At 42.7% G+C, this 12,547-nt stretch overlaps 1 protein-coding gene across 1 annotated transcript in view; it reads left to right on the top strand.

Annotated features, from left to right (window-relative positions):
• The window catches only part of GADL1 (glutamate decarboxylase like 1), a 167,035-nt gene that overhangs the window by 113,474 nt on the left and 41,014 nt on the right, over positions 1–12,547 (top strand). The window lies entirely within an intron of this gene.

Below are 12,547 nucleotides of genomic sequence, written 5' to 3'. Positions count from 1 at the left end.
GTGCTTGAAAGTGTCTCCACACAGTTGGTGAGGGCTGACAGTCCTAAGTGAGAAGAAGCCCCCGGGCTCTAGAGAGAGACTCCTTGTGTCTCACCTGCCCCTCTCCTAGCATGGTCCTGCCGGTTAAATTCCTGCCTCCAAATTAGATTTTGAAGAACAGGGAAGTCCTGAGTCAACACTACATGCTCCCCCTCCTGTGCTGCATAGACATCATGTATAGGGATGTGAACCAATGAGTTGCCCCAAGGTCATGACAGATAGAATAGAGTTCACAACAGGTTGCAACCATCGAAGTTGGGTAATTTGGGTGATGGTCTACCCCTGGGATCTTCTCCCTCAAGCTCAGCTACCTCCATGACCCTGGTTAGTAAAACCGCCGACTTGCAAACCCCTCCCTACCTTCAGTGGGAAAATCGGTGTTACTATTAATAGCTTTTATAGGCAATAGCGCTTCTTCTTCCCAGTCAGGCAAGCAACAAACCTTTATGGAGCACTTGCTGTGCTGTGCACTGGAGATACAAATATCAAAAAGACTTGGTTCCTGCCTTTGAGAAGTTCGTAAGTGGAGAGACAAATGAGTAAAGAGATGATCGCAAGGTAACTGGTGAGGACCCGGATGGAGATAAACCCTGTTTGCACTGAGAGCAGAGAGAGAGGATATCTACCCCACTGGGTGATGCTAGAGCTAAGTCTTGAACAATCAGTAGAAGCCAGTTAGGGGACGGTTGTAAAGAAGCAGGCTCCAGGAAGAATCGCAGCATGATGATCCAGAGACTTAAGAAGAAAAGGTGTGATTCAAGTATGACAGAGGTGCAAAGGGGCCGTCTTGGGGTACTTGTCTTTCATGACAAGGAGCTTGGAACTTGTGTCTAATGAAGAAGAAGAGGGAGGGCCATAGCCTTTAAGCCATAACCTCACCTACAGCATCTCCTCTTAGCTGCAAGTTATTCTCTGTTTTTTTTTCATGGCTCATTAAACCTCCTACACTGTAGCATAATATGTACCCAATACATACATATTCTACCCCTTGTCAAACCTGAGATCAGGCAGTAGAGATGGGGAGAGAGGGGTGATGTTCTCTGTGCCTTTGCCTAGAAAAGCCCGCCCTTACCCATTTCAGGCCGTTCACATAGTCCTTGGGCTTTGTCTTGCATTTTTGTCACACAAGGCAAATAGAAGAGTGCTAAAGAATGCATTTCAGATGCTAAGTAACCCATAAAAGGAAAAGAGAACTGGACAATGTGAGAATTTAATAGTGAGGTTTCTAGGGACATTTTCTACTTTGATGGAATACAACTGACACTTTTTGGTGGTGTGGGGGAATAATTGCTCAGGGTTGAGAAAGATGTGGTTACCGTTTTCCTCTTGTTTTCCATTTAACACTTTTCCATTGTTAAGAAAAGCAACCAAGGATGTGATATTTGTGTTTTGCTGACTCATTACAGTTCAAGACATGGATCAGGAAAACTAAATAGCCCCATTATACTTGGGGATATTGTTGACTCACTCTTCCTTTATTTAAAGCAACAATCATATTACCTATTCTCAGAAACAGTTGAAATCAAGAATGGATATACATGCTAAAGTCAGATAATCAGCATGTAATATACTTTTAATCTTAACTGGAAATTGAATATTAATTGGGACATTCTTTTCTATACCTAGTATTTTGTAGCGCTGATTCTCTTCTGGTTAATATCTATGATTCTCTATTCCTTCATTTTGCAGTGTTTTTTTTTTCTATTTAGTACCATGGTTTTCTTGCCCAGTCTAATAGCATACTATTTTAATTGGTAGGGTTGCTTCTGATTAGTAAATGTGACTGGTGCTGACACATAATCATTGGTTCACAGGTTCTTAGTTTCCTTTTATTGTCTCTCTTTGTGTGGGTGTGCATGGATTTGGCAAGGAAGGGACACACACACACACACATATATATATATATATACACATATGTATATATATACATATACATGTATATATATACATATGTGTATATATATATATATATATATATATGCGCACTTGATCTTTGTAGTTTTCTGCTTACTGTAGTATGAGAATGCAAGTATATGATTTATAACCTGGAGTGTACTTGAAGCACACTTAAAATTTATTTGGGGGTTTATCTTGGATGCAGAATCACAAACAAATAAATAAGCCGAATAAGGCTTTGCCCCTCCAGTTCAGGCTATTGTCAGGTTGGGCTGTCAGATCACAGAATCAGTGGTGTGATAAGTCTTTCCTTTGGCAGCAGGAGCGGGAGAGGGGTTACTTGGTGATGAATCGGGAGTTTCGGAGCATGTAAGCGTGTGTCTGTGTGTGTGCTTGCAAATGTGTGTGCATGTGTGTGAGGCTACTTTTGAGGGCTCAGTCACTCTGACACCATATTCAATCACTGAGTTCTAGTCACTTCCTTTTTAAGATGCCTTCTGTGAAATGTTCTTCTTTCTGATGCTTGCAGGCATTGTGATATTGTAGGTGTACGTTATTTCCCTGCCCAGATTGCGTTTGCCTCCTTTATGGTCTCTTTGTCTCTTGCCATCTCTTTTCCCCATTTGTTTTCTTGGCTCTCTGCGTATCCATACCTCCAGCTCTGTGTCATCATGTTGCTCTCCTGCCGGAAGCCTCTAATGGCTTCCTGTGCTTTGCAGTAGCAATATTCACCCCTAGAGACCCGATGACCCCTGCTTATAATAAATATTGTCAATGTCCCCTTTGCTCTCCTAAAATGAGACCAATACCTACACCTGACTTGATAAAAGGTAACACGAGACCTTGCGTGTAATATGAAGGAGAGCTAATCTTCATAATACAGATACATATTTCACTACAACATGCGTGGGCGTGACTGCACTAGAAGACAGGAGGAAGTGAGTGGTACGATTCTCACACATGCTCTTAGAATCACAGTGATTGTAAGCCATATACAAATGCAGACTTTTGTACGTAGGTGACGTTGCTGATGCAAAAAGCAGGTGTGGTGTGGTATTAGTGAAATAATTTTCCAAAACGGTGCACAACTCTTAGTAAAGCTTTGAAGAAAACCCGTTTCCCTTGATTTACCCGAGTAATAAAAAAACCTTAGCGTTTCTTAAAAATGGGCACAGAATCTTTTGCATTTGTATGTAAAACAGAGTTAGGGTATGGGCTTGGAGCCTTGTAACCGGGCTTCTCACCTGCTACATTTCCGGGAGGACGTTTGAAAGTTGGGCAGGACACAGGACAGTGCTCCTTATTGCTCAGGACCACTCTACACATTGTAGAGCTAGCAGCCTCTCTGGTCCTCACTAAACACCAGTAGAAGTCTCCACCCATCTTGAAAACCAAAACATCTGGGGTGCCTGGGTGGCTCAGTCGGTTAAGCGTCCGACTTCAGCTCAGGTCACGATCTCGCGGTCCGTGAGTTCGAGCCCCGCGTCGGGCTCTGGGCTGATGGCTCAGAGCCTGGGGCCTGCTTCCGATTCTGTGTCTCCCTCTCTCTCTGCCCCTCCCCCGTTCATGCTCTGTCTCTCTCTGTCTCAAAAATAAATAAACATTAAAAAAAATTAAAAAAAAAAAAAGAAAACCAAAACATCTGCCCAGATTTCCAAAACATTCCCTACAAGTATACTGCCATTCCCTTGAGAGTGACTGGTCCATAGGATAAAATCTAGACCATTCTGCTTGCCATCCAAAGGCCTTCATGTCCAAACTTCAAGTATTAAAACAAGAAATGTAAAAGAATCTAAGTATTCAACTATAGGGAATTGGTTAAATTTTAGTACCTAATTTATATGCAAATTTCTAGTATATAGACACTTAAAATTCTGTTCCAAAATAACGTATTCATAATTTATTATTAACTGAAAAAAATGAGTTATACAAACAGCCACTATAGTATAATATCAATTTTGAAAAACCATATGTGTGTATATATATATATATGTATATATATATATATATATATATACACACACACACACATAGATACTTATATACATACAAAATGTTGTATATATGGTTAGATAAGGGGAAGATAACAGGCACCAAAATATTTTAGAGATATTTATAGGTGTTTTTTTCTCTTTAGTATTCCTCTGAAATGTCTTAATTTTCTCCATTAACATAATTTTTGTGAAAATCATAATAAGAGTGGGGCCCCTGGGTGGCTCAGTCAGTTAGGCATCCGACTCTTGATTTTGGCTCAGGTCATGATCTCACCGTTAGGCTAGTGAGATCGAGCCCCATGTCAGTCTCTGCACTGGCAGTGCAGAGCCTGCTTGGGATTCTCTCTCTCCCTCTCTCTCTGCCCCCTCCTCTGCGCTCTCTCTCAAAAATAAATAAACATGAAAAAGATTTTTTAAAAAATCATAATAAGAGACAATAATAATAAACCTAAGTATAGAGTAATTGACCTAGTGAAGCCATCGGGTTCCTTGCTTGCTTACCTACACAAAGGCTATCTAGGAATTGACCGCAATCTGCTAACAGTTAAAAACATCGAAAATAAACTGAGCATTCATTCACCCCAATATGTTTTTATTCTTTTAAAATCATCTACATGTATTACTTTTAAATATAGTATGCACATTTAAAAATACACATCATCATTTTTAAGGATGAATTGTAAATTTTCAATTATGTAGAGATGTTCTAATCTCTTCTCCTTACATCACAGGGGATTGTCTTGTTTGGAGAGCATGATTATACAATATTCAGTCAATTAGTTTGCAAACTATTTTCTCTCGTGACTTGTTCCCAGATGTAGTATGTCATTTGTCTTCCCTTCCCATCTCTATCTCTGTCCTTACTAAAACACCCACACCATCTGCACTGATTTTAAGTTCAGGGGCATTGCCAGTGGTCTAAGTTGAGTTCTTCGAAAGGCTTTCCAGGGCTCCCCGGGAGCTTCCAGCATCGTAGCAGAGTTATACTCTGCTCTCTAAAGCGACTGTCTAAAATAAGTTTATGTCTGTTTGTTTCTTCGGAAGCTTCACCCTAGTGAACAGATGTGGAGGGCAAGGGAGTTGGGCAAGGCTGCAGAAGCCCGAGACCCAGAGAATGTAATTGAAAATCCCATCAGTTTGCTTTGCCTCATCATTACTCAATGTTCTAATGCAGATTTCCTCTTTGGTCAACATTTCATAAATAATTCTGCATCGCGCCAGCCAAATTTACATTCTTAAAAGTAATTAACAAGTTGTCTTTTTGTACTCACGCATGGTCATTTCAACCTTTATTTTTGTTTGCTGACCTGCAGATTTGTGACTAATGTTAGCCATTTATTACCAGCTCCTTTCTCCTCAACAGTAGAAGAGAAATAAATCTTTTAGAACCTATTTGATGGGTGTGTTGTTTTATTGCTTATTTGATGATACCACTTGATATGATATTCCAGATATCTTTAGAGGGAATCGAGTATTCTCCCTGGCAGGTTTCTGATGAACAACACTTGAAGGAACTGCATAGTCTGGGTGGGGTGATGTGTTTCTATGGAAGCCTCACAGTGAGACACTGCAAAGGCCACTTCCTAGGTAGGCAGGCAGGGCTTCAGGCACCCCCCTGGGTGTGCTGCATTTAATTCCTGTGTGTGTGTGTGTGTGTGTGTGTGTGTGTGTGTGTGTTCATGTATGTATGCATGTAAGAGTTTGTATACATTTTGAGAGCTTCTGTATATTTTTGAGGATGCTGATCCTAATTTTCTTTCCATCACCATCTGTGACATTGGTATATCCAATCACTCGTTTTTAGATCATGAACTAAAAACACCCGTTTCTTTAAAGATGCAACAGTGTTTTGTTTTTAATGTTCAGGATGAGTTTCTATTTTAACAATGGGATATAGAATTTACAATATATTCTTCAAAATTCCTGTTTCCTAGTGGATAGAACTCATCTTAAAGCTGTGCGTTGTTTACAATTTATATTTAAGGAGAATCTAATATAGACGTGCCCTTTAAGTGAAGTATTTCTCAATGTGACTTGAGAGACTCTCTTTCTGATAGTGGCTGGGATGTGGATTTTGGAAAAGCTTAACTCATGAATTTCCCATGTCTTGTAGGTAATGTGTTCTCTTTCCCTAAACTATTAAGACCCGAGATACAATCCTGTCCTATGTATTCTCTCAGGTAGAGCTGTTTTATCTACAGTTTGTCAGATACCCTACTAGCTGAAGTCAGATTGTTCTTTGTCATTCTGAGTAAAGGGTCAGGGCACCACAAGGTGGTGGTTACGGGTTAGGGCACCACAAGGAGCCACTTAGATATGTCCCGCGTAAGCATGGCCTTCTTCAGAAATCAGCTGGTGAGGGTGGGGTGTCTCTTCTGCTAAAGGACGTTGGATGCTCTGAATGTTTTATGGATTTATGCTCATTGCTTTTCCCTAGTTTAAATCACAGTCTTTGTAGATAGCTGTACTCCACTGTATTTGTAAAATTGCAACCAGCAAAAGATTGTTTTTTAATTTTTTTCAGTTTATTTATTTATTTTGAGAGAGAAAGCATGAGCAGGGGAGAGGCAGATTGAGAGAGAGAGAGAGAGAGAGAGAGAGAGAGAGAGAGAGAGAGAGAGAGAAAGAATCCAAAGCAGGCTCTACACTATTTGCTTGGAACCCGATATGGGACTTGACCTCACGAACTGTGAGATCATGACCTGAGCCGAAACCAAGAGTCGGACGCTTAACCGACTGAGCCACCCAGGCGCCCTCCAGCAAAAGATTCGAACAACATTCCTGTTGGATATTCTTGTGCAACAGGGGAGTTCACAGTGAGTTCTCCTTCGGAACACACAGAACACATTTTTAAAATTGTTGTGTTATTAATTTATATTAACTTATATTGCATTTAGATCTTGTGGACTTAAAACATTATCTTCAGACCCATCCAGAGGATTTTTCATGGATAGTAACCTGAGCTCCCCGGGAAAGCCAGACAAGTGCAGAAGACCTCATTAGAAAATTATTTTTTCTTTCCTTTTATTTTTCTGTCCGGAGTTTAGCAGGTTCCCCTCTTGTTTCTGTTGGACTCTTCTCATTTACCGTGGAAAAAGCTCTGAGCTTGGACTGTCTGTTGAAAATTAAAATTGAGCAAAATTAAGCTGGGCGTCTCTGCACGCTGAGGCTGAGCTCATGGGCTGAGGTCAGGACAAAGATGGGTTCTGAGTGGGGAACATGTGTGTGTGTGGCCTCCTGTAGCCTGTTCACACCAGTGTATGCCTGCTCACTGGGACTGGCTGATCCACTGGGCGCTCTTTTTTTTTTTTTTTAATGTTTATTTTTGAGAAGGGGCAGAGAGGCAGAGAGAGGGAGACACAGAATCCGAAGCAGGCCCCAGGCTCTGAGCTGTCAGCACAGAACCAGACGCGGGGCTCGAACTCACAGACCGTGAGATCATGACCTGAGCCCAAGTTGGACGCTCAACCGACTGAGCCACCCAGGCGCCCCTCCACTGGGCACTCTCAATAGCAGTGATGGAAACTGAGGCCCAACAGTGGAGCTAAAGCTGCATTTCCACAAATATCTCTTTGTACCTTGGGTTTGCTGTTCCTCACACAAGCATGGGCATACTGTGCTGTATGCCAGGGCTACCCCTGGCCTCATCTGTCACAATTGCATAGGAACCAAGTCGGTACCTGAAATATGCTGAAATATGTCTTTAGTCTGTGCTCAAATCTTAAGGCCATCTGAAATAATTCTGAATTTCCAGATAAATCAGTGTGAGCAGTGAGGAAAGGCAGACGCTTAGTCTTAATCAGTCTGGAGCACAATCCTGTATCCTGAGTATGATTGTATTTAGTTTACTCAGAGGTTAAAGCTCAAATGCTTATAGAAGCTAGACAGGTAGCATAAATAAGGGAGGCGGACTGGGCATAATACTCTAGGGCATGGTGGGGACTGTGATAAAGCAGAGAAGGGCGGCCTCAGCTAAGGGAGCAGCCCCTACTCCGCAAATAATGGCGGCTGCCACGCAGGGCTGTGTCCCAGGCCTTATTTTTCTTTATTTCTTTTCTTTTTTTTTTTTTAAATATAATTTATTGACAAACTGGTTTCCATACAACACTCAGTGCCAGGTCTTATTTTTCAAGAGATGCTACATATACAGGTGCTGACGTGAACTATCCTTTGCTCTTGATATTTTCAATGTTGGCCAATGACTTACAAATTTCCAACGTACCTTTGTCAGTGGGGTCTGGCCTTCTGGCTTTTAGTTTGCAACTCTTCCCTAAGTTCACCAGGTCTTAATGACCTGTTCCTATGCATGAGACACTGGGAGCTCCTTGGAGGGGGACGTATCCCTTCTTTGTGTTGGTTCCTCCATGGCACCTACCATGATGGTGAATCCTCAACCCACCGTTGGCTACGAGGGCTGCCCGAGGGCTGTGTCATCTACCGGAAAAAGAACGCGCACGGTCACGTGATGTCAGACTTGTAAACACGGGGGGTTTTAAAAACGGTAACCTTGAGGCAAATGTGGCAGCACACTTAGGGTATATGGGTGGCTTCTGTTCTTGTGTTCTTCTCCTTTCCTGATCCTGAGAAAGGCGTAGCACCCCTGGGGTCCATGCCTCCTTTGAGGCTTGCGTAGCCCTGATGGTATCTGTCTTCCTAGGTTTTCTGAAAGCCTCAGCTGGCCAGTGAACCCCTAGAGGAAGGCAAGAAGTTTAGAGGCAGAGATGCAGGCCTAGGAGAGCAAGGGGCTAAAAGGAGGGGTGGTGGGGGCATCCCCAGATAGGGATGACTCCCGGCTCCCCTCTGTAAGTACCCTAAGGTGGTGTGTGTGTGTGTGTGTGTTTGTTCCAGGTGTTGGAATGTCTGCTCATTTCTAACAGGGAAGGAAATGGCCCTGCCACAGCGTATCAGGGGATCACGTTGGTTCGGGTCGTAAGCATTTCATGTACTGGACCAGTCACCTAAGCACTAACACTGAACCTCCGGGGGACCTCTGGGGGCTGTGGGAGCCATAATCATGACGGAGGCTGACTTTTAATCAGGCTTGTAGGATCTCCACTTCAGGCTGGATTTAATTTTATTCAAAGGATGTAAAGTACTGTGACATTTCATGCACACCTGAGTTTCTGGAGCAAAATTCATACCCACAACACAACCATTAAAGAAATTGCTCCGGACCCAATGCAGTATTTATGGTTGCAAAACAAAGAATGGACCCAGAGCTGAAAGAAAAAAAAAAAATTTTTTTTTTTTCCGGAAGATCCTTAAACTCCCTTTGCCAGACCAGACCTGCCCCCTGGTGGCATTTTTGCTCATTTTTTCCTTTACTAGCTGGGAAGTGCCACAGTAGCCCCTGACTGAAGCAATGCTTTTAACAAGATGGTACAGGATTTCAGCCTCCGTGGTGTCAGGGCTCCCGGAGTCTGTCAAACCCAGAAAGGCTCACCTGAAGGAGAAAGTCTAGAAGGATCAAATTGATCCTTGTCTTCACTTCAAACGTGTTTCTGTTGGTCTCTCTTCACCTCGACTCCAGAGGAAGGACTTGCCTATTTGCACAGCAGACTCCTTTTACCTTTGGGTCCTGCTTCTGGGGCGTGATCCCAGACAGTCTCTCTTCCCCGTGGCGTCCCTTCTGTTCCACCCCTTCTCTCCCTTCTCGTTCTCTCTCCTTCTCATATTCGCATCCTTTCTTTTTCTGTGTTGTATTGCTGCCCTCCATCAATACACACATCCAGGCTCTGACAGCCTTGGAGGAAATCATTCTATGATTTGCTTTTAGCAAATTGCTTCCCTTCAAATTACTTCCTGTCTCTTTCTCCATCCCTTTGGACTAAACTGCTGAGAAGAAAAACTTAAAGTGTCTTAGCCCATGGAACACCCTGTGTCATAGCTTATGAAACCATCCCCGTGATTTTGGGCATTCAGCTTGCCTCCAGCGCGTTGCTGTTGTAAATGACAATGGATGAACACGTCTGTGCTCATACTGCCCACTTTTGCTTTCATTATGTCCAGAAGATAAAGTGCCCCGTATGTAATTGCTGATTATGAAAACCAATGTGGTTTTGAGCCAGACTCTGGCTGTGTGTTGTGATACTGACTTTTAAGAAGGCTGTAACCACTCACAATGCCACCAGCAAGGAATGCGTTCCCAGGCACAATCCAACTATGGCAACATTGGATGCTGCCGATGGGCGGTGCGGGGTGGGGGGGGGTGGAATTCTACTCAGAGAAGGGTGAGAAATAATATCTCACATTTGCTGTACCTTTTATTGTATTGTTGGTGGGCTGAACCATTTTCTGTTTTTTTTTTTTCTTCACCGATTATGCTTCCCTGTGTGTTTGTTGTTTTTTTCCCCCATATTTTCCATATTTTGAGGTCTGATGTTTTCCTTATGAATTTGAATAAGAACATATATAGTGTGAGTTTAAGGCCCTCTTTGTCAGATAGAATGCAAATATTGTCCTCAGTATAATGTCCTTTTTATTTTAGTCTTGCTGTTTTTTCATTGTACAGAAGTTTTAAATTTTTTATGTATTCAAATCTGTCAGTCTTTTCCTTCATGATTTATTCCACTGCTTCAAAGCTGAAGTTACTGTCTTTCACAAATCTGATAAATATTCTATCCCATCTCCTGCTGGTTTTTCTGTCATTCAATTTTTTTGTATTTAACTCCTTAATCCAGGTGGAGGTTATTTTTGTATATTGTGTAAACTATGAATCTAACTTGGAAAGTTCCCCAAATGGTTATCTACTTATTCCAGTTTGACTTACTAACTAATTCTTCTTACCATTTTTCATTATGGAAGCTTGTGTTATCAAGGGTTACATTTTTTTTTTTATTTTTTTTTTAATGTTTATTTATTTTTGAGACAGAGAGAGACAGAGCATGAGCAGGGGAGGGGCAGAGAGAAAGGGAGACACAGAATCTGAAACAGGCTCCAGGCTCTGAGCCGTCAGCACAGAGCCCGACGCGGGGCTCGAACTCACGAACTGTGAGATTATGACCTGAGCCGAAGTCGGACGCTTAACCGACTGAACCACCCAGGCGCCCCAAGGGTTACATTTTTAAAAACACTTCCTTCTATTTCTGGATTTTCCAATCGGTTGTATTGATCTGTGTTTCTGTTTTTGAGCCAGGGACAAAGGTTTTAGGTGGCATTGCTTCCTAATGGGCACCCAAAGCTGCTAAAACTCCATCCTTCTGGTTCTTGTTTAAAACAGCATTCTTCAGGGGCCCCTGGGTGCCTCAGTCGGTGAAGCGTCTGGCTCTTTGCTTAGGTTCAAGTCAGGATCTCACCGTTCGTGAGTTTGAGCCCCCTGTTGGGCTCTGCACCTGCTTGACATTCTTTGTCTCCTTCTTTCTCTCTGCCCCTCCCCTACTGTCTCTATCTTAAAAATAAATAAACATTTAAAACATAGCATTCTTGAATGCTGTGTTTTAAATGTTTTCATATGAGTTAAGCATCTGACTCTTGGTTTTGGCTCAGGTGACCATCTCACTGGTTGTGGGTTTGAGCCCCATATCAGGCTCTGCACTGTCAGTGCAGAATCTGCTTGGGAGCCCCCCCCCCCCCGCTCTCGCTCTCTCTCTCTCTCTCTCCCTCCCTCCCTCCCCCTCTTCTTTCTGCCCTTCACATCTCTCTCTCTCTCTCAAAATAAATAAACATAAAAAAGGCGGGGGGCACCTGGGTGGCTCAGTCTCAGTAGGTTCAATGTTTTCATACATATTTCAGAACCCTTTTTTAGTAAAAAAAGACAGCTTGTTAGGATTTTTATTGGAGCTTATATCACTAGATCTGGAGCTAAATAAATAACGCCTTTGTTGCTCACTGGCCGTGTAACCACAGACAAGTTATTTAAAGTCCCTTTACCTCTTATCTTCCATCGATGGCATGGGGATGATGAAAATATCCACCTTAAAGGATTTTGACAGGGATTGAATGGCATGACTCAGGTACAGTCTGGCACAGAGTAAGTGCTTATTGAACATTACTTTTCATTATTAATCCTGTTACCCCATGTTTGAAGTATGAGCCTCGAATGCCTTCTTCGTGCCTTTCTGTTTGCCCCTTTCCAAATTGGCGTCTACACTCTTATCATAATAAACTTTCTAAAATACAACTCTGATCATCACGTCGCTCCTTCATGCTTTCTTTGTTCCAGAGGGCGAGGGTCCATAATCATTCAGGGACCTCAGTGATCCAATCTGTTTCAGCCTCCTTGCATGGTCCCCGGCTCATCCTCCTCATGTACCCTGCTCTCCAGCCAACTGGACCACCTGCTCCTGTGTTCACTGGGGAAGCCAGCCTATATCACTGTCGCTAAGCACATGGGCTCAGCACTCAAAAGCTCAGGTTCAAACCTGGCTTCATCATTCTTTGCGTGTACCTTCTGGTAGAGGACATTGCCACCCCATGCCTCAGTTTCCTCATCTATAAAATCACACTGATGATGATAGGTTATGGCTTTGCGTAGATTAAATGAGATAGTGCATGCAAGCCATTTTCACCGTGCTGAGTAGGACCGGCTACCTCATTAGCAGAGCCCAGTGCAAAATGAAAATATAAGCCCCCCCCCGACTTTTTTTTTTCCAGAAATTGTCAAGAATTTCAAGGCCGTG

The sequence above is a fragment of the Panthera pardus genome, unplaced genomic scaffold (assembly GCF_024362965.1).
Source record: "Panthera pardus isolate Hobbes unplaced genomic scaffold, ASM2436296v1 HiC_scaffold_16, whole genome shotgun sequence".
NCBI lineage: Eukaryota > Metazoa > Chordata > Mammalia > Carnivora > Felidae > Panthera > Panthera pardus.
This window is presented reverse-complemented; position numbering and strand designations above follow the sequence as displayed.